General features: G+C 46.0%; 1 protein-coding gene across 3 annotated transcripts in view; it reads left to right on the plus strand.

The window, feature by feature from the left end:
- The window catches only part of CDH19 (cadherin 19), a 199,816-nt gene that overhangs the window by 25,328 nt on the left and 152,535 nt on the right, over window positions 1-21,953 (plus strand). For 2 of the 3 annotated variants that reach the window (XM_032787283.2, XM_032787279.2), the window contains exon 2: window positions 8,821-8,887. The exons of the other annotated variant lie outside the window; for it this stretch is intronic. The gene's annotated coding sequence lies outside the window, so the exon portion shown is untranslated. The remainder of the gene's footprint in view (window positions 1-8,820; window positions 8,888-21,953) is intronic. 3 annotated transcript variants of the gene reach the window in all.

Consider the following 21,953-nt stretch of genomic DNA (forward strand, 5'->3'; position numbering starts at 1 on the left):
AGACTTACTACTCTGATCAGAGGCTGGTTCTTATCTTTTTTCCAACCGGCGAACTGAATCACAACAAAGGAAAACTTCCCTCCTTCCTTTTGAAACATCTTGTTCCCCCATTGGTTCCTCTGGTCAGGTGTCAGCTAGGCTAGGTGAACTTCTTAACCCTTTACAGGTAAAAGAGGCATTAACCCTTAACCATCTGTTCATGACTATGTGTCTGACATTCCTGTGCCTCACTAAGCCCCCCATTACAGTCCTTCAATGAAAATGAGTAGAACACTAATGGAAAAATTTATTCTGACTGTTGTTACTTTGGCGTTAGTATCTCAGTGTCTCCCAGCTGCACCACTGCACATCTGCTTCACTGGTTGCAATATTCATCCAGGATAGAGTGGCATCATCAGTTCTGAAGACACAGATGACCATATTTTGCTGCACTTTATATTCTGCATGCCACCTGGCAAGCAAAATCAACTTTCATAGATCACTTCCTCTTCCAATACTCCAGTCACCCCATAAACTGTTCTCAAGCTATTTAATTCTACAAGGACTATGAAAACCACTGGTGCTCTGTTGACCATGATGTGAACATTTCTGATCTAACATGAATCAATGCTACATAAATGTCTACCATTCAAGAAGGCTTCTCTAACACTAATTTGTTAGAGAAAAAAATTTCCATTACTCTCAGTTTCCCTTTCAGTCTGTTCTAATTTACTCCAGTGACCAGACTGGGCTCTGGCTGGCCCTCAGATTGCAGGAACATAAAGGTGCCTTAAAGTTGCCTCTCTCCTTTTTTACCTCACCCTCCCATGACCAAACATTATCACCAAACAGTAGTTGGCTTGACCAGAGAATCCGGCCCATCATAGCTTCCATATTATGACAACCTGATCCTTGGGAGGCCACTAATGTGTTTTTCTTGCTGAAGCAAGAAGAGTTATAGAGGTAGAGAAAAATAAAGAGGTACAGTATTTACTTCATTTTAAAGTGAAAACGGTTGTAAAGGTGGTGTTCTCTAAATTGTGAAAGAAGAATAAGAATATTCAAACAATCCAGCAAAGAATGGAGAATATGTGTTTTGCTTCTATTCAAAGGCAACTAGACTAAAGGAAAGACAGATCCTGAGCAGTTCTCCAATCACTATGTATCATTCAGAGAATACAAACAGCTGGAAACCCAGTGGATCCAACCTCCTAAGGATTCCTCCTCAGGTTGTAAATAGTTACTGAAGCAGCTTCTTTGGTACAGCCCTCACCCACAAAATCTGGATAATCTTGCACCATGGTGCTCCTCAACTACATTCAGGATTCCTCACCTGTAAAATACAGATAATATATACTTACATCAAGGGATGTTGTGGGAATAAAATAATTGAAAGTTTTAAAGTGTACTGAGCTCTTCAAATGAAAAGCTTTACATACAGCAAGTGTAAAGTACCAGCACTTTTTCACATTAGTTTACTCAACACTGGAAAATGCGCTATTATGAAATAGATCCTCTCAGAGTCTCATGTTCTGTCCTAGTCACATCAGTTTAACATTAACAGCCGAGGTTTTAAAGGGGACAGTTTGAAAGAGAGACCATGGGGAGTGAAGGCTATTTTAAAATGTTTAATATAGCACAAATCTAATCAACATATTTTTTCAATATATATTATCAAACTTGGATATAATTCACATAGCTGTTAATAGGGTCAAGTGATCAAAAGAATGTTACTAGCAAAAGTATGCACACACACACACCACCTCACCTTGTTCTTTTTTCAAATGAAGTCAATAATATCCAAAAACAAATATATTGTAATACCCAACACACACACACACACAATTATCTAAGCAAGTTATAATCTGTCAAATTCATAAAACAATTTCTCATAAAAAGACCTTGGGTATATTTCTAGTCTACCCTCATCACCCAAAGAGTTTAAATTATTCCCTGTTGATACTGATGAAGGATGAGGATGATAAGGATGAGGACAACAAATGTTTCCATTAAACCATTGACTGTAGGTAAAAAATATGCTCTATGAAATACAACTTCCTTCAAGCCCTATACTATACCTGTGCTCAATAGATTACAAAACATCTGCTAGTGGTAATCCTAAGGAGAAGTCAAATAAATGCTTCCATTCAGGTGAAAGGTATATGCTAACCAAGGGCTGTGGTTTTATTACAATATGGACTCCACTCTGTGAGGTTCTTTTTAGAACTAGCTGAAAGAGCAGCAATTAATCTGTAAATAAAGTCACATAAGTTAGCAAAGAATCTAGCCCAGGACTTTTTCTAGTCCTTTTTACAGGCAAGACATTTACTCAAGAGCCCACTATAACTATACAGTATGGATACTTTCAGTTAAACAATCTATGAACTAAAAGAAGTCTTTCAATGGACTTTAAAAGTCCAGTTACACAAATACTTTACTCATATTTTCAACGGGCCAAATAAAATCACACCCCTGAAGAACACCAGCATAATACCAATGTATCAATAACATCTCTCAAAATAGGGCTTGTGGAAAGGGGTGAAAATGATAATAGAAATATAGCAGTAGGGTAGGATTTTAACAGAGGGCTTTATAAGGCACACCATAGTAAGAAAAAAATTTTCTTTGTTAAAATACTAAGGATCTTGCAAATCAGAATTATTATTGAATATAATTATTCATTTTCTGTATCATGTCTATGATTTTCTTCTCTTCATCAAGACCTGATTTTGCTGGTCAAGGGAAGGGTCACCAACAGAACGTGTTTTCCAAAGCAAGTGGACTGGACTGAAAAGTAAACCTCATCCATGGAGAAAAGAGTTTAACTGCAAAAAGCTTCAGTGAATACGTTTATCTCCCATAGTGAGGATCCAGACCAATCTGACACAATAAATTGCCTTGCTGCTCAATGAGTCCCTGTAACAAGTACAGATTACATGTTTAAGACCTGTTGTTGCCTCCAGCCAATGTACCCAGAAAGAGTGTTAACTGTCCGTGTCTCTGCTTCTCAGCTACTAAAAGGAATTTGGCTCTGTAGACTGACTTCTAAGAGGAAGCGAAGTGGAATGCTGAAAAACACAACTAAAAGAGGGATAAACATGTGAAAATGTTTACCACCACCAATTGGCATAACATTCCAGACATATTAAGTAAAGCTACGTTTTCAACTAAGAGTATAATACTTTTCTTATTTACTGGAATGTGGAAGAAAATGCAATTTCACAAGCCACACATATTAATGTGCCAGATGGGGGGAAGGGGAACCATGTTATAGATTCTACTAATGTGACTCCTTGAAACAGTTAGAGCTTCATGCTGTAACAGGCTGAAAATTAAGTGCAAATTCATCAGTTTAATTATTTCTTCTTTTCCTTTTGTGGGGGACATATTGAAGACCAGACATCTTTTACTTAATCACTGATTACATTTTTTGCAGTATATTTCTGTAAAACAAGTGTAGCAAATGTATTGCTACGCCATATTGTTAGGAGCCCCAGTTCCCCTTCCTGAGTTTGTAGCTATGCTGTATGAAAACAGAAAACTCTCTTTCCCCTGCTGGTGGTTTGAATTGCTTTAATTTGTTCTGGTAATAGGCCCCAGATGTCAGAGTATAAAAGGAAGCTGGACCCAGCAAAAAGATTGCCATTCTGACCTTCTATTGAATTCTAGAGCTCTTGCCCTTTTTTGTCTTCTGAGCAAATCAAGCATTCACAAACATGCTGAATGGAGTGGAAAAAGCAGCTTGACTCTTGTGAAAAAAGTCACAAACAGAACTGAGATGGCCGCTTGCCACTTTCGCTGTCAGGGTGACATCTGCCACTGTTTGTTGAGCTGCCTTTTGTGGGGGGAAAAAAGAACCTTAACCTCAGCAGGGCTGTCTCTTCCTCCTCCTTCCCCTCCGCCCCCTCCACCATTGTAGCTGTTTCTTTTTCTTCAGAAAGGCTTTCATTTTTAATTCAGTCTTTGGAGTCTATCTTTTAGGAAAGATGAAGGCTGTATCTTACGGGCTTTTTTCTTCTGCAACTAGAGCCCTGACAATTCCTTTTTCTCTTTCTATGAGCATTTTAGTTTATTATATTTACCACTCCATTTGTCTTGGCAAAACAGGTTTACATCTGTAAAAATGCTCAGTAGAGTAAATGCTCAGTAGAGTAAATCAAAGTGAATATAGCCAGATGCCTGCTAGCATTGATAAGAGTCCACATTCATGATAAAGTCAATCAACTTCTACACAATTTATGTGTCTTAGCCTCTAAACTACATTTTTGGTTAGCTGATCTTTGGCATGTTGTAGGAAATCTATGCAGGGCTATATTTTTCTGTTTGTGGAAAAAGATAAGGTTCAGAAGTAATTTTTTAAAAACATATATACTTCAACTATTAATTTAGTTTGCATGATTCTTGCTCATATAGTACTAGACTGCAGCTTGTTCACGAGAACTGAGGGCTTGGCTACACTTGCAAGTTGCAGCGCTGGTGAGGGGGTTACAGCGCTGCAACTTACCAGGTTTCCACACTTACAGAGCTCAGCCAGCGCTGCAACTCCCTTCCTGCAGCGCTGGTTGTACACCTGGTCCGCTACGGGTGTAGCGAATCCAGCGCTGCTGATGCAGCGCTGCTCATCAGGTGTGGACACTCACCAGTGCTGTTATTGGCCTCCAGGGTATTAAGAGGTATCCCAGAATTCCTGTCTACAACAAACCGGAAGGTACTCCCCGGAGCTACCAAACACAGCTGCTCTTTGCTCCAGCGAGCGAGCCGAGCCGAGGCTTTGGAATGTTCACAGCTGTTTGCTTGAGGAGACAAACAGCACGGCGGGGGGGAGGGAGTCCGTCGGAGAAGCTGCTTATCTGGTCTGAAGCCTTTTTACATTTAAGAGTGATTGAGAGAGGGGTGGGGGAAATGGCCAGAATTTGCAAGGCAGGGAGCTCACAGTGTCTGCTCCAAAAATCCGCTCTCTCTGTCTCCCCGACGCTCCCTGTCACACTCCACCCCACCCTCCGCTTTTGAACTTGCAAGGCAGGGAGCTGTCACAGTGTCTGCTCCAAAAATCCGCTCTCTCTGTCTCCCCAACGCTCCCTGTCACACTCCACCCCACCCCCCTCTTTTGAACTTGCAAGGCAGGGAGCTGTCACAGTGTCTGCTCCAAAAATCCACTCTCTCTGTCTCCCGCAAGCTCCCTGTCACACTCCACCCCACCCCCCTCTTTTGAAAAGCACGTTGCAGCCACTTGAACGCTGGGATAGCTGCCCACAATGCACCACTCCCAACAGCGCTGCAAATGCTGCAAATGTGGCCACACTGCAGCGCTGGTCGCTGTCAGTGTGGCCACACTGCAGCGCTGGCCCTACACAGCTCTACGACCACAGCTGTAACTACCAGTGCTGCAAAAATGTAAGTGTAGCCATGCCCTGAATAAGGAGCAGCATGCAGCTGTGCTGCACCAGGAGCAAACTAAGCATTATAGAGTGACTCAGGAAAAGCTTTGAATCACAGTATGGTCCTTGGTTCCCCTCTTGTTCCAGTGACAAAGTATTCTGGGTCATCGCAGTAGTGATAGATTATTTCTCCCTTCGAGTTGGTTCAAAGGTACTGGCCAACACACTGTGGGGTACAGGGAAGAGGCCCCACTGAAGGCACTATCTGCACAATCCCATATGGACTTATGTGTATTCTGAGTAGCCTGTGCAGAAAAGTTAGTTGCTGGCTACCTAGAAGAATATAGAGTGAGTGATCATTTTGCCCATAGCACAGAAATCAATATTGAGGGTTTTCACCTTTTGGGGGTCAGATTTTGCGGCCTTTACTGACATCGTGTAGTATTTATTCATTTAAGTAATCCCATCCAGTGTGTGTCATGGTTCCAGAATAGTGCTCTTTGGTAGTTAGGAAAGCAGAATTGTAGAAAAGACTGTTTTGTTTAATGTGCAGAGCTCAAATAAGAAGAAAGTCTATCCCTCTTTTTGATTTTGTGCCTCAGGTTCAAGAGAATGAAAAACAAGAAATGGATTTAAGAAAAAAGTAAGGCGTCTCTCATCTTGTTCATTCTTTATTATTCAAATAGTACATCTTGGGCAGCTAGGAAAAGGCCCCAAAAGGTTTGTGAAACTGTTAAATTATAATTATTTGCTCACTGCATTAGAGGAAGCATTTCACTATTCAAGAGGAAGCCTGGGGCTCATTCTAAGCTAATGGCTGTACAGCACTGTCTGCAGTCATAGCATTCTCTATTATTACTAGAGAAATCTTTCAGTTGTTGCTTTAGATTGATTCAGCATGACAGAAAAGCCAGTTAGCTACTCATATGCCTTGAGGTTTTTTTAAAGCTGTGGGTACACAGGTTCTACCTTTTGTAACAGGTATGCCATCATCTAGCCAGGCTTTGTTTAGAACTGACAATCACAGTATTCATGGATTGGGCATCCATGGAGTTTGAGACAAGGCCGGCCAGCAACCCAACCCTATCTCTGAAAATGTCCAGCAAAAGAACTGTAGCCTGTCAGGCTCAACACCTAGAAAATAGAAGAGTACATCAAACAGATAGAGAGTCATAGGGGTCCAGAGCCTGTTGGAATTTGGTGTCCTAGAAGTGAATTAAATCTGTGTCCAGGATAACTGAAATTTTACAGAGTCACTGACTCTTTTTCTAAACAAAGGTTGGCATGGGTGTTTTGTGACAAATGCTTTGCATGTTCCTTACTGCGTTTAATATTACCTCAGAACACTAGCAATTAGCTGAAGCAAGTCTGTCTGTTGTTATATAGTGTTGCTGTGCACTGTTCAGTTGTTGCTTTATTTCACTCCAGAGCTAGTGGAGCATAAGTGTTGGATTCAGTGATTCTTATATTATTAACGTCATCGTTACAGTTTACAAAGCATGGAAGGTTGTATATAAATGTAAGATATTATTTTCAGCAGCAAAATCAGATAACATGTAACCAAGCAAAAATCAAATATAATGCCTGCTAGACTAACACTCTTCTTCTGAGATTTCTATTTAACTCTTCCCCCTGCCCATTAATCTCCAGTCCATCTTCTCTTTTTACATTCTACATTACTAGCTGACACTCACTAGCAACAGCAAGACTAGCTCACTAAGGCAGCTGCCTGTACCCTGCTAACATTGGCCACTGATATAGTAGCAGGGTGCCACCTAAAACAGACAAAGGTCACTCAACTTCTGTCCCTTGGTTTTTCATTTCTACACAGGTGACTAGCACTTCAAGATTCCTCCTCCCAGGCTGTCATGTTGCTTCACAGCAGTATGAAAAATAAGGACAACTTTAACCTCACTAAGGTCTTCTTTATTAAATGTTGCTTTACTAACAGTTCAGAAATATATGCTCCCTTGCAACTGTTAGCCAAACTCAAATGAGGTGCAGTAGAAAAAAGATTGTATCCAGTAACAATTGCCACAACACAGAAATTCCAGGAAAGAAAAAAAAGCTTACTCGTTAAAGATAACCTATTAAATCTAAATGGAAATATGTAGTGGAGGAATCATATCTTCAGGGCTTCCATAAAAATAACCCAATGTGATGCACAAATTCACTCAGATACCTATGATAGTGATTTTTGTTGATGCCATGCACTTTAGGATATATTGCATAACTGGCACCAGACTATTTATCTTCAAGCAAAAGAGCTTTCAGCAGTTGTGCAAGGTCTTTTATTTAACCAGGATAAACTTGTATAGCACAAATAAGCTTAGGATTTAGGTATTCCTTTTTGTCTCAAAAATATTTAATACAATGTATATGAGCATGTGAAACATACTTCATATTCTCAGCATTCTCTTTCCTCTCATAAATCTGGCATAGCTAACTTTGTGTAGGAGTGAACAGCACATTCACTGATAGGTTGCTACAGCCATAATTTCTGTCCGACAACAGTATAAGCCTCAAGAACACTTCTAAAATATTCGAGTTCTGTAGTGAAATAACTTGTTCTGAAGAAAGGAATACTGTTGATTGTTCTAATTCCCTGGTCCCTAGGAAATAAAGGTGTGAGGCTGTGAAATCCTCAGAAGTCATGAGCCCTTGACATGATCTAGAAAAAACAGCAAATATACCCGATGTTATAAAACTGCGAATTAAAATATAATGAGTCAGATTTTCAAATGAGATCCAGCCCCTATAGTGGCTAACATGATTAAAATGGGAGGAAGACATCACCAATTTTAGTGGTTGTTCTCTATTTAGACAGCTAAATAAACTAAACTTTCTGACTCTGACCCAGCAAATCACTTAACACATGCTTAATTTCATTGCCACAAAATACAATTGAGGCCAAGAGCATCGCAAGATTAAAAAAAAAAAAAGATTAGGCATTTATATGGACAATAAGAACATTCACAGTTTCATTAGATAGTTTAAAAATATTGGAAGGGTTATAAGCCTTCATCCCTTGGGTCTAAGTCAACATCTAACTGACAGCAAGTTAGACAGAAACCTCTGTGGACAATTTGCTCCATAGTAGACCAATATGGAGTATTTCATATCTTCTGTGAGACACAGAATATTACAGTAGATGCGCCACTGGACTGATCTCATATGACCATTCCCATTTTCCTAACTAGGTATAAGCTTTCAAAAAGTCCATTGAAGTCATAGAATCATAGAAATGTCAGGCTGGAAGGGAACTTAAGAGGTCATTTAGTCCTAGGGTGACCAGATGTCCTGATTTTATAGGGACAGCCCCGATTTTGGGGTCTTTTTCTTATATAGGTTCCTATTAACCCCCACCCCATCCTGATTTTTCAGATTTGCTATCTGGTCACCATATTTAGTCTATCCCCTTGTGCTAAAACAGGATTAAGTCTACTTAATCTATCCCCAACAGATGATCATCTATCCAGTTCCTAAAAATCTCCAGTGACCAGGACTCTGCAACAAGGACTCTACAACAGGTAACCTGTTTCAAAGTTTAACTATCCTTATTGTTCAGGAGTTGGCAACCTCTGGCACGCAGCTAGCTAGGGTAAGCACCCTGGCAGGCTGGGCCACTTTGTTTATCTGCCACATCCACAGGTTCAGCCAATCACGGCTCCCACTGGCCGTGGTTCACTGGTCCAGGCCAATGGGGATTGCAGGAAGTGGCGCAGGCCAAACGATGTGCTGGCCACAGCTTCCCGTCACCCCATTGGCCTGGAGCTGTGAACTGCGGCCTGTGGCAGCTGCAATCGGCTGAATCTATGAACACAGCAGGTAAACAAACCTTCCCGATCCACCAGGGTACTTACCCTGGTGAGCCATGTGCCTGAGGTTTCCGACCCCTGTTATAGTTAGACAGTTATTTCTAATACCTAGCCTATATTTCCCTAGCTGCAAAGTCAAGTATTTCAGTCTATTGCCCTGCCACTGTTGGGCTGTTCCTTATTAAATGTTGCTTTTGTTTGGGCCAGTCTATTTTAAAAACATCCCAAGCAGTAAATCTTCCACCAATTCTTTGGGAAGACTGTCCTAGAGTCTAACATAATCCTACTGTCTGGATGTTTTTCTGGCATTCAACTTGAATATTCTATATTTTATTTTCAACCTATTACTCCTATTTATGTATCTTGTATTAGCCAAAATAAGTCTTCCATTTCCTTTGTATTAAAACCCTTCATATAGTTTTAGATTATTATCTTGTCCCTTCTCTTTATCAGCACTTAAGCAGGTTGTATAGACTTAACCCTTTTAGTCCCAGGTTCTCCTTTATAAGGTTGCTTTACATCAGTATGTCAATGTAAAGAGGTTCAGAGTGGTATAAAGGGTCCTTAATTGGAATGACAATCTGTCCCATAATCTTTTCTTGCGAATTATTTCTCAAAGCTCTCCAATAAATTATTTTGTGTTTCTCTGAACCGCTTCTACTTTGTGAATATCCCCCTATTAATGCAGTTCCCACCATACTCCAGGTATGATTGCACTCTTTCCCAGTTCAGAACAATATGTAGGTAGCCCAAAATTGCATTAGCATTGTTTGCTGTCACGTCATATTGTAAATTTATGTCTAATTTGTTGCCCAGAATATAACAGTATCAGAAACCAGCACAGAGTAAAGGTTGTCACTGAAATACCAAGTATATAACAGTACTTGTGCATAAGCCCCGCAAATGCTCAAATATTTGAAGGTTTATCCTGAGTGACTTCGTTATTGGAAGTGCTGCTTCAGGTAGGGGACACTTCCAGGAATATCAGTACAACACTAATATTTCCTGTGTCTGTCCCCAAACTGTAAGCCAACTCCAATATTACTACAGGGGTGTACTTCTAAGAGAATGATACCATCATTTTAAAACAGTGCCAAAGTTCACTGTAGCTGGGTAACTGTAGTTAGAAAATGAATAGAGGTGACTGGAATGTTTTAGACCAAATGGAATTTCATTGAAATGTGCTATTTTGAGAAGAGGTACCAGTTATGATGAATATTTAATCAGGAAGGATTTTGAGATCCAGGGCATTCTGATCACTTCTGAACACAGAGAGATAGAGATAAAGAGAGACTTGAATCAAAAACCTGAGCTTTATGACCAGAAAACAGCTCTGCTGAGATAATTCCATTTCATGAAAACATCAAAAATATTTTGATTTTGCACTATGCAGAACAAAAACATATTTCTATACCTCAAAAGTTGTCATGAAATGGAATTATCATCTTCTAGACAGGTATAAAAATAACCATAAAGGATTCCTTTGAGCCACAAAAAAATCCCCCAAAATGGGATGGGTGCTTCCCATTTTCTAAAGGTCATAGCAGTAGATCTCTTTTGACTGATATCAGTGCTGCAACTGCTCATAAGAACAAAAGAACGGCCGTACTGGGTCAGACCAAAGGTCCATCTAGCCCAGTATCTGTCTACCGACAGTGGCCAATGCCAGGTACCCCAGAGGAAGTGAAGCTAACAGGCAGTGATCAAGTGATCTCTCTCCTGCCATCCATCTCCATTCTCTGATGAATAAAGGCTAGGGACACCACTCTTTACCCTTTCTGGATAATAACCATTTATGAACTTAGCCACCATGAATTTATCCAGTTCCCTTTTAAATATTGTTATAGTCCTAGCCTTCACAACCTCCTCAGGCAAGGAGTTCCACAAGTTGGCTGTGCACTGTGTGAAGAACTTCCTTTTATTTGTTTTAAACCTGCTACTTATTAATTTCATTTGGTGATCTCTAGTTCTTGTATTATGGGAATAAGTAAATAACTTTTCCTTATCTACTTTCTCAAGATCACTCATGATTTTATATACCTCTATCATATCCCCCCTTAGTCTCCTCTTTTCCAAGCTGAAGAGTCCTAGCCTCTTTAATCTTTCCTCATCTGGGACCCTCTCTAAACTCCTAATCATTTTAGTTGCCCTTTCCTGAACCTTTTCTGAGTGCATACAATTCTTTTTCAAGGTGAGGAGACCACATCTGTACACAATATTCGAGATTTATATAAGGCAATAAGATATTCTCTGTCTTATTCTCTATCCCCTTTTTAATGTTTCCTAACATCCTGTTCGCTTTTTGACCGCCTCTGCACACTACATGGGGACATCTTCAGAGAATATCCACGATGACGCCAAGATCTTTTTTCTGACTCTTTGTAACCCCCATCATATTGTATGTATAGTGGGTTATTTTTTCCAATGTGCTTACATTACATTTATCCATTTAAATTTCATTTGCCATTTTGTTGCCCAATCACTTAGTTTTGTGAAATCTTTTTGAAGTCTTTCACAAACTGCTTTGGTCTTAACTATCTTGAGTAATTTAGTATAATCTGCAAATTCCACCCCACATTTATCCCTTTCTCCAGATCATTTATGAATAAATTGATAGGATTGGTCCTAGGACTGAACCCCTGTGGGAACACCTAGTTACTCCTTCTCCATTCTGGAGAATTTACCATTAATCCTACCCTTTGTTCCCTGTCTTTTAACCAGTTCTCAATCCCTGAAAGGACCTTCCTTTTATCCCATCACAGCTTAATTTATGTAAGAGCCTTTGGTGGGGGAGCTTGTCAAGGTTTTCTGGAAATCTAAGTGCACTATGTCCACTGGACTCCCCCTTTGTCCACATGTTTGTTGACCCCTTCAAAGAACTCTAATAGATTGTAAGACACGATTTCCCTTTACAGAAACCATGTTGACTATTGCTCAACAGTTTGTTTTTCTATGTGTCTAACAATCTATTCGTAACTATTGTTTTCACTAATTTGCCCAGTACCAACATCAGACTTACCAGTTGTAATTGCTGGGATCACCTTCTAGACTGTTTTTAAATATTGGCGTTACATTAGCTAACTTCCAGTCATTGGGTACCGAATCTGAATTTAAAGGACAGGTTACAAACCTTAGTAATAGTTCCACAAACTTCACGTTTGAGTTCTTTCAGAATCTTGGGTGAATGCCGTTCTGGTCCCGGCGACATGTAATGTTGAGTTATCATTAATTCCAAACCTCCTCTAGTGACACTTCAATCTGTGACAGTTCTCAGATTTGTCACCTACAAAAGCCAGCTCAGGTTTGGGAATCTCCCTAACAACCCTCAGCAGCGAAGACTGAAGCAAAGAATCCATTTAGTTTCTCCGCAATGACTTTATCATCTTTAAGCACTCCTTTTGTATTTTGATCGTCAAGGAGCCCCACTGGTTGTTTAGCAGGCTTCCTGCTTCTGATGTACTTAAACATTTTGTTATTACCTTTGGAGTTTTTGGCTAGCCGTTTTTCAAACTTCTCTTTGGCTTTTCTTATTACACTCTTGCACTTAAGCTGGCAGTGTTTGTGCTCCTTTCTTGCTCCTTCATTCGCGTCCCTCCAAGCAGTCACAAATGAGCAGGTCACCATATTATACGCTCATGTCTCAGGCTAGAATCCAGGACTGTGAGGCTGCAATATTATGTAGCAACTAAAGTCTTCCTCTGCCCCAGTAGGATTCTGCCACTACTTCTGTCAGGATGATAGAGCTCCAGACCAATATGGTTCCTCTGGAGTCCCAGGAAGGGTAGACTGAGACTTACTTAGCCTCCCCTGACCCTCTAGAATTGCAGTTTCTGGCTCCTGGGATTTCAGTAGATGGGCCGTGGAGAGAAGAGCAATGGAAGAAGAATTCAAGGAAGAAATGTGCTTTAAGGAGAAGACTAGGTGAAGAGAAGGCCCTTGATGGGCAAGAAATGAGACCCTTCTTCAGTCAGAGAATGCAGCATTACAGAGAGTAGCAAATAGAGCAATAAGGGAAGAGGGTTGTGAGGTCCCTATGGAGCAGGAGGAAATGAGAGCAGAAATATAGGTGGGGTGAGGCTTTAAAGATTAGGATATTGACTTTGATGCAATAAAATCTAAGAAGCCATGTCAGGATTCAAGGTTGAGGGTGATGAAGTGTTGAGTGCAGAGTTTTGGATAAATTGGAGGGGAAAAACTGAGACAGACCCAGAAGATATTACAAATATCGTGATGAGAGATTAATAAAGTGCACAAAAATATTCCAGGCAAGTGGATAGAAAGGAAAGGACAGTTAAATGAAATATATTGCAATTTTATATTGTATAAATTTGTGTCAGTCCAATAAAATTAGTAGTGCGTGTTGGCTTTGTGAGTCACTAAAATGGTATTTGATCATTTAAAAAAAGGTAGTTAGCTGCTATTACATCTAGAGGACTGAACGTCTCCCACCAGCCAGTAAAATTGTTGGTTTGGGGTGATAATGCTAAATCATGATTCACAACAGTGAGATTAACAATACACCACTATTTTTTTTTCCTTCTTAAATGTCAAGTAAATCACCGAAGCATGAAGTGGATTATTTAAGTCAAAGTGATGATGTGCAGCACTGTTAACGCTTACAGGCAGGAAATGAAACCTGAAGTTGTAGTAATCTTACTGTGGTTAAACAGATAATTATGTAATTTCCTACCTTGTGATTAAGAGACCCCACGCCATGGGAAAAAGGCAACAAACTGTCAAATTGCCATTGTTTGATTTCTGACAGAAGCCAGGCCCTTCCCCGCCTCATTGTGGCCTTCATCACCCCCCTGCTCAACTGTCTGCTTTGCATTGCCTGCGAACCGCAGAACAGACTGCTTTTGCAGGAGCTGGAAATTGAGAGGCAGTCAGTCTTTATAACAAGAGAGGGCAAAAGCCAACTCTACACATTGAAGATTTCAGAGCAGCCTGATGAATGGCTACTTGCACTTGAGAGAGGGAGGAAAGGAGGCCTGCGATGGTGGGATTGAAAGCATTAACGTTCTCCACACACTGTTTTGATGTATATCTGAGTTGGCAATTTAAAAGCTTTTTTTAATTTGTCCCCAGCACACTCAACAGTCATTGTTTTCACCCTGGTGGCTTCAGCAAGTGCAAAAAACAAACAAACAAACAAAAAACCCAACCCCACAACCTGAGGTATAATCATGTTTCATTTTGTTTTGTTTTCTGATCAAAGTTGTGGTTTGGAGGACATGATAGTGAGCTACAGGGGTCAGTATGTATTCATTTTAGTGGTTTATTTTAGTAAATAATTTATATCTTTTTCCAGAATCTTTTATATTTTCTGCTCATTAATTGAGTCCCCATTTATGCTGCTCCTTTTGCATTAAAAGATGTATTGCACTATTCAGAGCCTTAATTTAGCCCATATGTCAAAACTATATCTAAATGAGCCACTTATAGTACTTTAGTGTGAAATACATTATATAGGTCTCTTCTCCCCTCCACCGCCATATATTTCCCTTTACAGATTTGGCTTCTTCAGCAAAAGTAAAGTATTGTCCTTTCATCTGTAAGAGTCCAGTGCTGGGGCTCGTCCTTCTCAAGTGCGGCAGGGAGCCAGGGCGCCTCCCTTCAGGTGGCAATCCGTCCGGGGCCTAGACCCCTCAGCAGGAGCTGAGCAAATAAATGGTCTCTAAACGAGGCAGAGTCCCGGCCCTTCAGCAGGGGCTGGGTAAACGCAGAGTCTATAAGCTTGGCCCTGAAGCAGGGCGGGGCAGTAAGCAGTCAGGCTCAGGACTTTCAGCAGGGCTGAGCAAGCACAGTATAGAAGCCCAGGTCCTTGGCAGGGCGGGGCAGTAAGCAGTTCAGGCTCAGGCCTTTCAGCAAGGGGCTGAGCAGCAGTTCCATGGGGAAGTCTATAAAGCCCCAAGCCCTGGTTCAGGGCACGGCAATAAACAGGTACAGGGCTCAAACCCTCAGGCAGGGGCTGAGCAGCAGTTCCCACAGTAAGTCTATAAAGAAGGCCTCCTCAGGCCAGGGAGAGGGGAGTCTGCCACCCTTGGAAGGGTGGCAGTGGGAACGCAGGCCCTCCCACTCCACTGCATTCCAGCCTGGGGCCCTAGCAGTGGCAAAGGCACGCTGCTGTCAGTGGGGATCCTGGCTGCAACACACTGACATGGGTTCAGGCTCTTCGGGAGCCAAACCAGGGTCGGCTACCCCTGGGCCACTTCCAACCTCCCCCTCTCTGGATATCTCTCTCTCGCTGGCGTCGTATGGTGGGGCCCTGACCGTGGGCTCCTCAGGATAAAGATCGTAGGGAAGCTCGGCCGACTCCTCTGGATACCGGTCGTAGGGAAGCTCAGGCCGCTCCTCTGGATACCAGGCATGGGGCAGGCTCGGCCAGTGCTCCTCAGGGTAGCGAGCATGGGGCAGGCTGGGCCCGGCAGGAGCTCGAGCACCAGCACCAGCACCTGTCCTCTCTGGCAGCCTGCGCCTAACTGAACGCTGGGGCCGGGCCACTGAGAAGGACGGGCCAGAACTGACAGCGGAGTTCCGCTCCACCACTTCCTGTCCCGCTTCTGGACTTCTGGGGGGCGGGGACAGGAGGTGGTGGCTCCACCCACTCCGGTGTCAGTTCTGGCCCGTCCTTCTCAGGTGCAGCGGGGAGCCAGGGCACCTCCCTACACTCCCCGCCCCCAAGGCTGGCTGCCGTGCAACGGGGCCAAGCTCCTCCATACTCCCGAGGTGGGAAAGGAAGTCCGTGTTTGCGTGGTCCTTCCCAGCCCTATGGCGGATGGTGAGGGCGTAGGGCTGCAGGGCCACCGCTGGAGCCGCATATTGTGGTCCTTCATACAGGCCAACCATTGAAGGGCAGCGTGGTCAGTGACCAAGGTGAACGGGGCCCCAAGAAGGTAGTATCGCAGGGCGTCACATGCCCACTTTGCCGCTAGGGCTTCCTTTTCAACCACTGCATAGTTTTTCTCACTGGGGAATAGCTTCCGGCTGATGTAGAGGACCGGATGCTCTTCCCCCTCCACCTCCTGTGAGAGGACAGCCCCGAGCTCTGCCTCCAAAGCATCCGTCTGCAGGATGAACGGCCGAGTGAAGTCGGGGCTAAATAAGACCGGCTCACTGCAGAGGCTTGCCTTGAGCGACCAGAAAACCTTGTCACATTCGGGGGTCCAGCGCACCTGTCGCGGGCTGTCCATGGTGAGGAGCCCCGTCAAGGGGGCGGCTATCACTGCGAATTGGGGGATGAATCATCGATAATATCCCGCCAGCCCCAAAAACTGGAGGACTTGGTATTTCGTGGTTGGCGGAGAACAGGCTGCGATGGCCTGAACCTTGTTCACGAGGGGTTTCACTTGTCCGTTTCCGATGGTGTACCCCAAATAGGTGGTCTCTTGCCAGCCGATGCGGCACTTCTTAGGGTTGGCGGTTAATCCAGCCGCCCGCAAGGACAGCAGGACGGCGGCGATCCTCTCTAGGAGGGTTTCCCACTGGCGACTGTAGATGACTATGTCATCCAAATAGGCTGCTGCATAGTCCTGATGTGGTTGGAGGAGGCGGTCCATCAAACGTTGAAACGTGGTGGTTGCCCCGTGAAGACCGAAAGGCATCCGTGTGAATTGGTATAGGCCTGTAGGAGTGGCAAACGCGATCTTTTCCCTGGAGGCTGGTTCCAGGGGGATCTGCCAATATCCCTTTGTCATAAACAGATAGCTAAGGGTTAATGTCTCTTTCACCTGTAAAGGGTTAACAAACAACACCTGACCAGAGGACCAATCAGGCTCGTACCTACAGGCTCTCTAATCTTCTGTTCCAATTTTGTAAGTACAAAAGTAGAAAGGTGGTTTAGCCTTTTTAATTGGTTTTCTTTATTTGCAAATGTGTATCTGGCTGGTAGAGTTTTAATGAGTATTTGGCTAAAAGTATTTTAAATTGTATTTTTGCTGGAGGAGGCTTTTTCTCCATTGTCTATAAGCTGAAAGACCCTGTAATATTCCATCTTGAATTTACAGTGATTATCTTTACTTTTTATGTCTTTTATTAAAAACCTTCTTTTTAAAGACCTAATTGATTTTTTACCCCTTGTTAATGCTAAGGTATTGAGTCTGTACTCACCAAGGACTTGGTGGGAGAGAAAGAGGAGAGGGGGTGGAAAGTAAATTTCCTCTTTGTTTTAGATTCACGGAGCTTGAATCTGTATTGCCTCTGGGTGAGGGGAGGAGGGGAGGGATGGAGGTGGAATCCCTCTGTTTTAAGATTCAAGGAGTTTGAATTACTGTCTCTCTCTCCAGGATACCCAGGGAAGAAAAGCCTGGGCGGGGGGGGAGAAGGGAGAGGAGAAACCTGATTTCTCTGTGTTGTGATTCAAGGATTTTGAAGCATGGTGATCTCCTAGTGTACCCAGGCGGGAAAGATCTGGGAGGAAGAAAGGAGGGGGAAGGCAAATGGTTTATTCCCCTTTGTTGTGAGACTCAAGGAATTTGGGTCTTGGGGTCCCCAGGGAAGGTTTTTAGGGGGACCAGAGTGTCCCACAAAACACTATATATTTTTGGGTGGTGGCAGCTTATCAGATCTAAGCTGGTAATTAAGCTTAGAAAAATTCATGCTGGTACCCCAATTTTTTGGACTCTAAGGTTCAGATTGGGGAAAGATACCATGACACCCTTGCTTAGGTCCAGGGTTGTGATAGAGCGGGCCTCTCCTAATCGGGCCAACAGCTCATCTGTTCAGGGCATGGGATAGGCATCGAACTTGGAGACAGCATTATTGCATCTAAAGTCAATGCAAAAAAGTTGGGATACATTGGGCTTTGGCACCAGGACGACTGGGCTCCGCCACTCGCTTTGCGAGGGTTCGATCACCCCCAGGTCTAGCATAGCCCGTACTTCCTCGTTAACGATCCACTTCCGGTGATACGGCAGGGGCCTGGTCGCGTCCCGGATCACCACCCCCGGCTCAGTCTGAATTCGATGGTATACCAGGGAGGTACACCCCGGTTGGGCCGTAAAAGTACGGGAGAACACTTGAAGGAGGCACCGGGTTTGTTTGAGCTGTTCCTCCGTCAGCGTCTTCCCAAGCTGGGGTCCCTCCGGGTCCTCAGTAGGGTGTACCTGGGGTCCGAGCTTGGGTTCCGGTGGGCAGGGATTGATCAACAGACCCTCTCGTTCCCGCCAGGGTTTGAGAAGGTTGACGTGGTACCGCTGGACCTTTTTCCGCCGGTCAGGCTGGTGGATCTCATAAGTAACAGGGCCCACCTTTCGAACTACTTCATAAGGCCCTTGCCACTGAGCCAGGATCTTGGACTCACTGGAGGGAAGAAGGAGTAAGACCCGATTTCCGGGTTGAAAGTTGCGGGATCGTGTGTCCCGGTTGTAAGTCTGAGCCTGCGTTTCTTGGGTGGCTTTCAAGTTTGCTCACGCCAGGGCCCCAGCCTGTTTAAGATGCTCCTGGAGCTGGAGCACAAATTTTAGGAGACCCTAGGCAGGGGATGGGGTCTGCTCCCATGTTTCTCTCACCTGGGTTCAGCAGCCATAGAGTAGTTCAAAAGGTGAGAACTTGGTCGATGACTGGGGGACGTCTCATACTGCCAGGAGCAAGGGCGGGAGTAGGTGGTCCCATCGGCGGAGGTCCTCCGGGGGGAACTTCCGCAACATGTCCTTCAGGGTTCCATTGAACCTTTCAACCAACCCATCGGTCTGGTGATGGTACACTGATGTCCGCAGCTGTTTAATCCCCAGGAGTCCACACACCTGCTGTAACAGCTGCGAGATAAAGTTGGTCCCCTGGTCCATGAGGATCTCCCGGGGCAAGGCAACGCAGACAAAGACCTTCACCAGCTCACTTGCGATGGTGCGGGCTGTGATGTTATGGAGGGGAATTGCTTCGGGGAACCGGGTGGCATAGTCAAGCATCACTAGGATGTGCTGGAACCCCACAACGCTCTTGGGGAGGGGTCTCACCAGATCCATGGCCACGCGCTCGAAAGGGGTCTCGATTAACGGCATCGGGATCAGCGGCGCCTTGGGAGTTCTTGCTGGGGCAGCCAACTGGCAGGAGTTGCAATAGTCTTTTACCTCCTGGTGTATACCCGGCCAAAAGAAGTGTCCCAGTATCCTGGCTAGGGTCTTCTCAGGACCCTGGTGTCCGGCAGCCGGGACATCATGGGCCAGTTTCATGACCGCCCGTCGGTGACATCGGGGCACTAGGAGTTGAGTCTGGGGCTCTCTGGTGTGCGGGTCTCTCTCAACCCGATACAGGCGCTCTTGCCGTAATTCAAAGTGCAGCCACTGGGCTGCCCGACCTGGATCGAGGATGGACCCGTCCACTGCGGCCAACTGCTCATATGTCCGGCTGAGGGTGGGGTCGGCCCTTTGGTCCCGGCAGAAGTCTATGGGGGTCAAGGGATCTCCCACCCCTCCCGAGGAAACTTCCTCCCGTTCCTTTATCTCGACGGTGGGGTCGGGTCCTTCCTGCTCGTCCTCCCCAGTTTCCAGGGCCTCCCGCTCTTCTTCCTCAGTCCCCGGGGTCTCCCACTCATTTTCCTAGTCTCCGGGGTCTCCCCCTCCAAGGCTGGTATGGGGCCCGGGCCGCCTTCGGCATGTTGGCGTAGGACGCCTGGGAACTTGGGCCAGTCCCGGCCCAGGATCACCGAATATACCAGTCTTGGTGCGAGACCCACTACCATCCTTCGGGTAACCCCATCTATCATCAGTTGGGCCCGGGCACTGGGGTAAGGCCATACATCGCCGTGGATGCACTGCAGGCGGATTTCACCCAGGCGTGCATCGGCCTGGGGACCTAAGTGTTCGCGGATCAATGTCTGTCCGCAGCCTGAGTCGAGGAGGGCCACCATCGGGTACCCCTCAACAACCACGGGCACAGTAATCTTGGTGGCCTGTGGGTTGCGGGCATGAGCCTCCCTGGAGCAGACCTGGCCAAAGGTGCACTCCCGTCTGGTGCAGTCCTGCTGGAGATGGTCTTTCTCGCCGCAGGAAAAACAGGGCCCCAGGTCGGCTCGTCCCAACTGTAGCCGGGCCCAGAGGCGTCCCTAGGAGGGCTCTGGTACATCTTCCACGGGGCCGGAGTCGGGGCTCGAGCCGGTCGCCCGGGTGATCCTGCAGCCCGGGTGAGTGTCGCCTTCTCCTTGGGGTTTGGGTGTCCTGTCCCTTGTGGGGCTGCTCGACCAGCCGGGCCCACAGGTGCTCCCGTGGCTAGAAAGTCCTCCATCAAGGTGATGGCGGCAGTCAGTGTTGCAGGCCAATGGCGGAGGACCCAGGCCCTTCTCCGCGACGGGAGGATGTGGGTGAACTGCTCCAGGATCACCTGTTTCACTAACTCCTCCAACGTTCGCTGTTCGGGCTGCAACCACCGCCGACAGGTCTCCTGGAGCTCCTGGGCCACCGTACGAGGCCGGGCCCTAGTGGGATAGTTCAGGCTTCTGAACCGTTGGCGGAAAGTCTCCGGGCTCACATCAAGGGCGTCCAGGATAGCGGACTTCACCTGATGATAATCCTGGGGGGCCTCGGCAGCCAGGCCTCAATATACTGCCTAGGCTGCCACCATCAGGTACGGAGCCAGTATGGAGGCCCATTGGTCGGGGCTCCACCCCACGACGACCGCCACCCGCTCGAAGGTGACGAGGAAGGCCTCGGGGTCATCTCCGGGGCCCATCTTCATCAGCCTGATTGGGGGGTTGGGACGCGGGCCCCCATTGGTGTCTCCCGGCTGGCCCCCCGCCCCGTGGGACCTGCGCCGCCGTGAGCCGCTGGAGGCATTGCTGCTGGAACTCTTCCTGCTGCTTGACCAGGTCTTGAATCAGCTGGCGCTCTTGAGTCCCCAGCTGCTCGACGAGCTGCTGTTGCTGGTGGAGCTGGGTGGACTGCTGCTCTTGTTGCTGCCGCGACTGAGTCGACTGCTGCCACTCCTGATACTCGGTCAGGAGGGCAAAGAGCTGCGACATATCCATCTCTCGGGAGGGAGGTCTCTCCCCTCCAGCCCCTCTCTCACCGGAGTCAAGAGATCGCGCCCACATCCTGGGCGGAACTCCTCAGAGAAGGCACCACATGTAAGAGTCAGGTGCTGGGGCTCGTCCTTCTCAGGTATGGCGGGGAGCCAGGGCGCCTCCCTACAGGTGGCAATCCGTCCAGGGCCTAGACCCCTCAGCAGGAGCTGAGCAAACAAATGGTCTCTAAACAAGGCAGAGTCTCGGTCCTTCAGCAGGGGCCGGGTAAACACAGAGTCTATAAGCCCGGCCCTGAAGCAGGGCGGGGCAGTAAGCAGTCAGGCTCAGGCCTTTCAGCAGGGCTGAGCAAGCACAGTATAGAAGCCCAGGACTTTGGGCAGGGCGGGGCAGTAAGCAGTCAGGCTCAGGCCTTTCAGCAAGGGGCTGAGCAGCAGTTCCACGGGGAAGTCTATAAAGCCCCAAGCCCTGGTTCAGGCCGGGACAATAAACAGGCACGGGGCTCAGACCCTCAGGCAGGGGCTGAGCAGCAGTTCCCACAGTAAGACTATAAAGAAGGCCTCCTCAGGCCAGGGAGAGGGGGAGTCTGCTACCCTGGGAAGGGTGGCAGGGGGAACACAGGCCCTCCCACTCCGCTGCATTCCAGCCCGGGGCCCTAGCAGCGGCAAAGGCACGCTGCTGTCAGTGGGGATCCTGGCTGCAACACACTGACATGGGTTCAGGCTCTTCGGGAGCCAAACCAGGGTCGGCTACCCCCGGGCCACTTCCGATCTCCCCCTCTCTGGGTACCTGTCTCTCGCTGGCATCGTCTGGTGGGGCCCAGAC

Source organism: Chelonoidis abingdonii, chromosome 2 (genome assembly GCF_003597395.2).
Source record: "Chelonoidis abingdonii isolate Lonesome George chromosome 2, CheloAbing_2.0, whole genome shotgun sequence".
NCBI lineage: Eukaryota > Metazoa > Chordata > Testudines > Testudinidae > Chelonoidis > Chelonoidis abingdonii.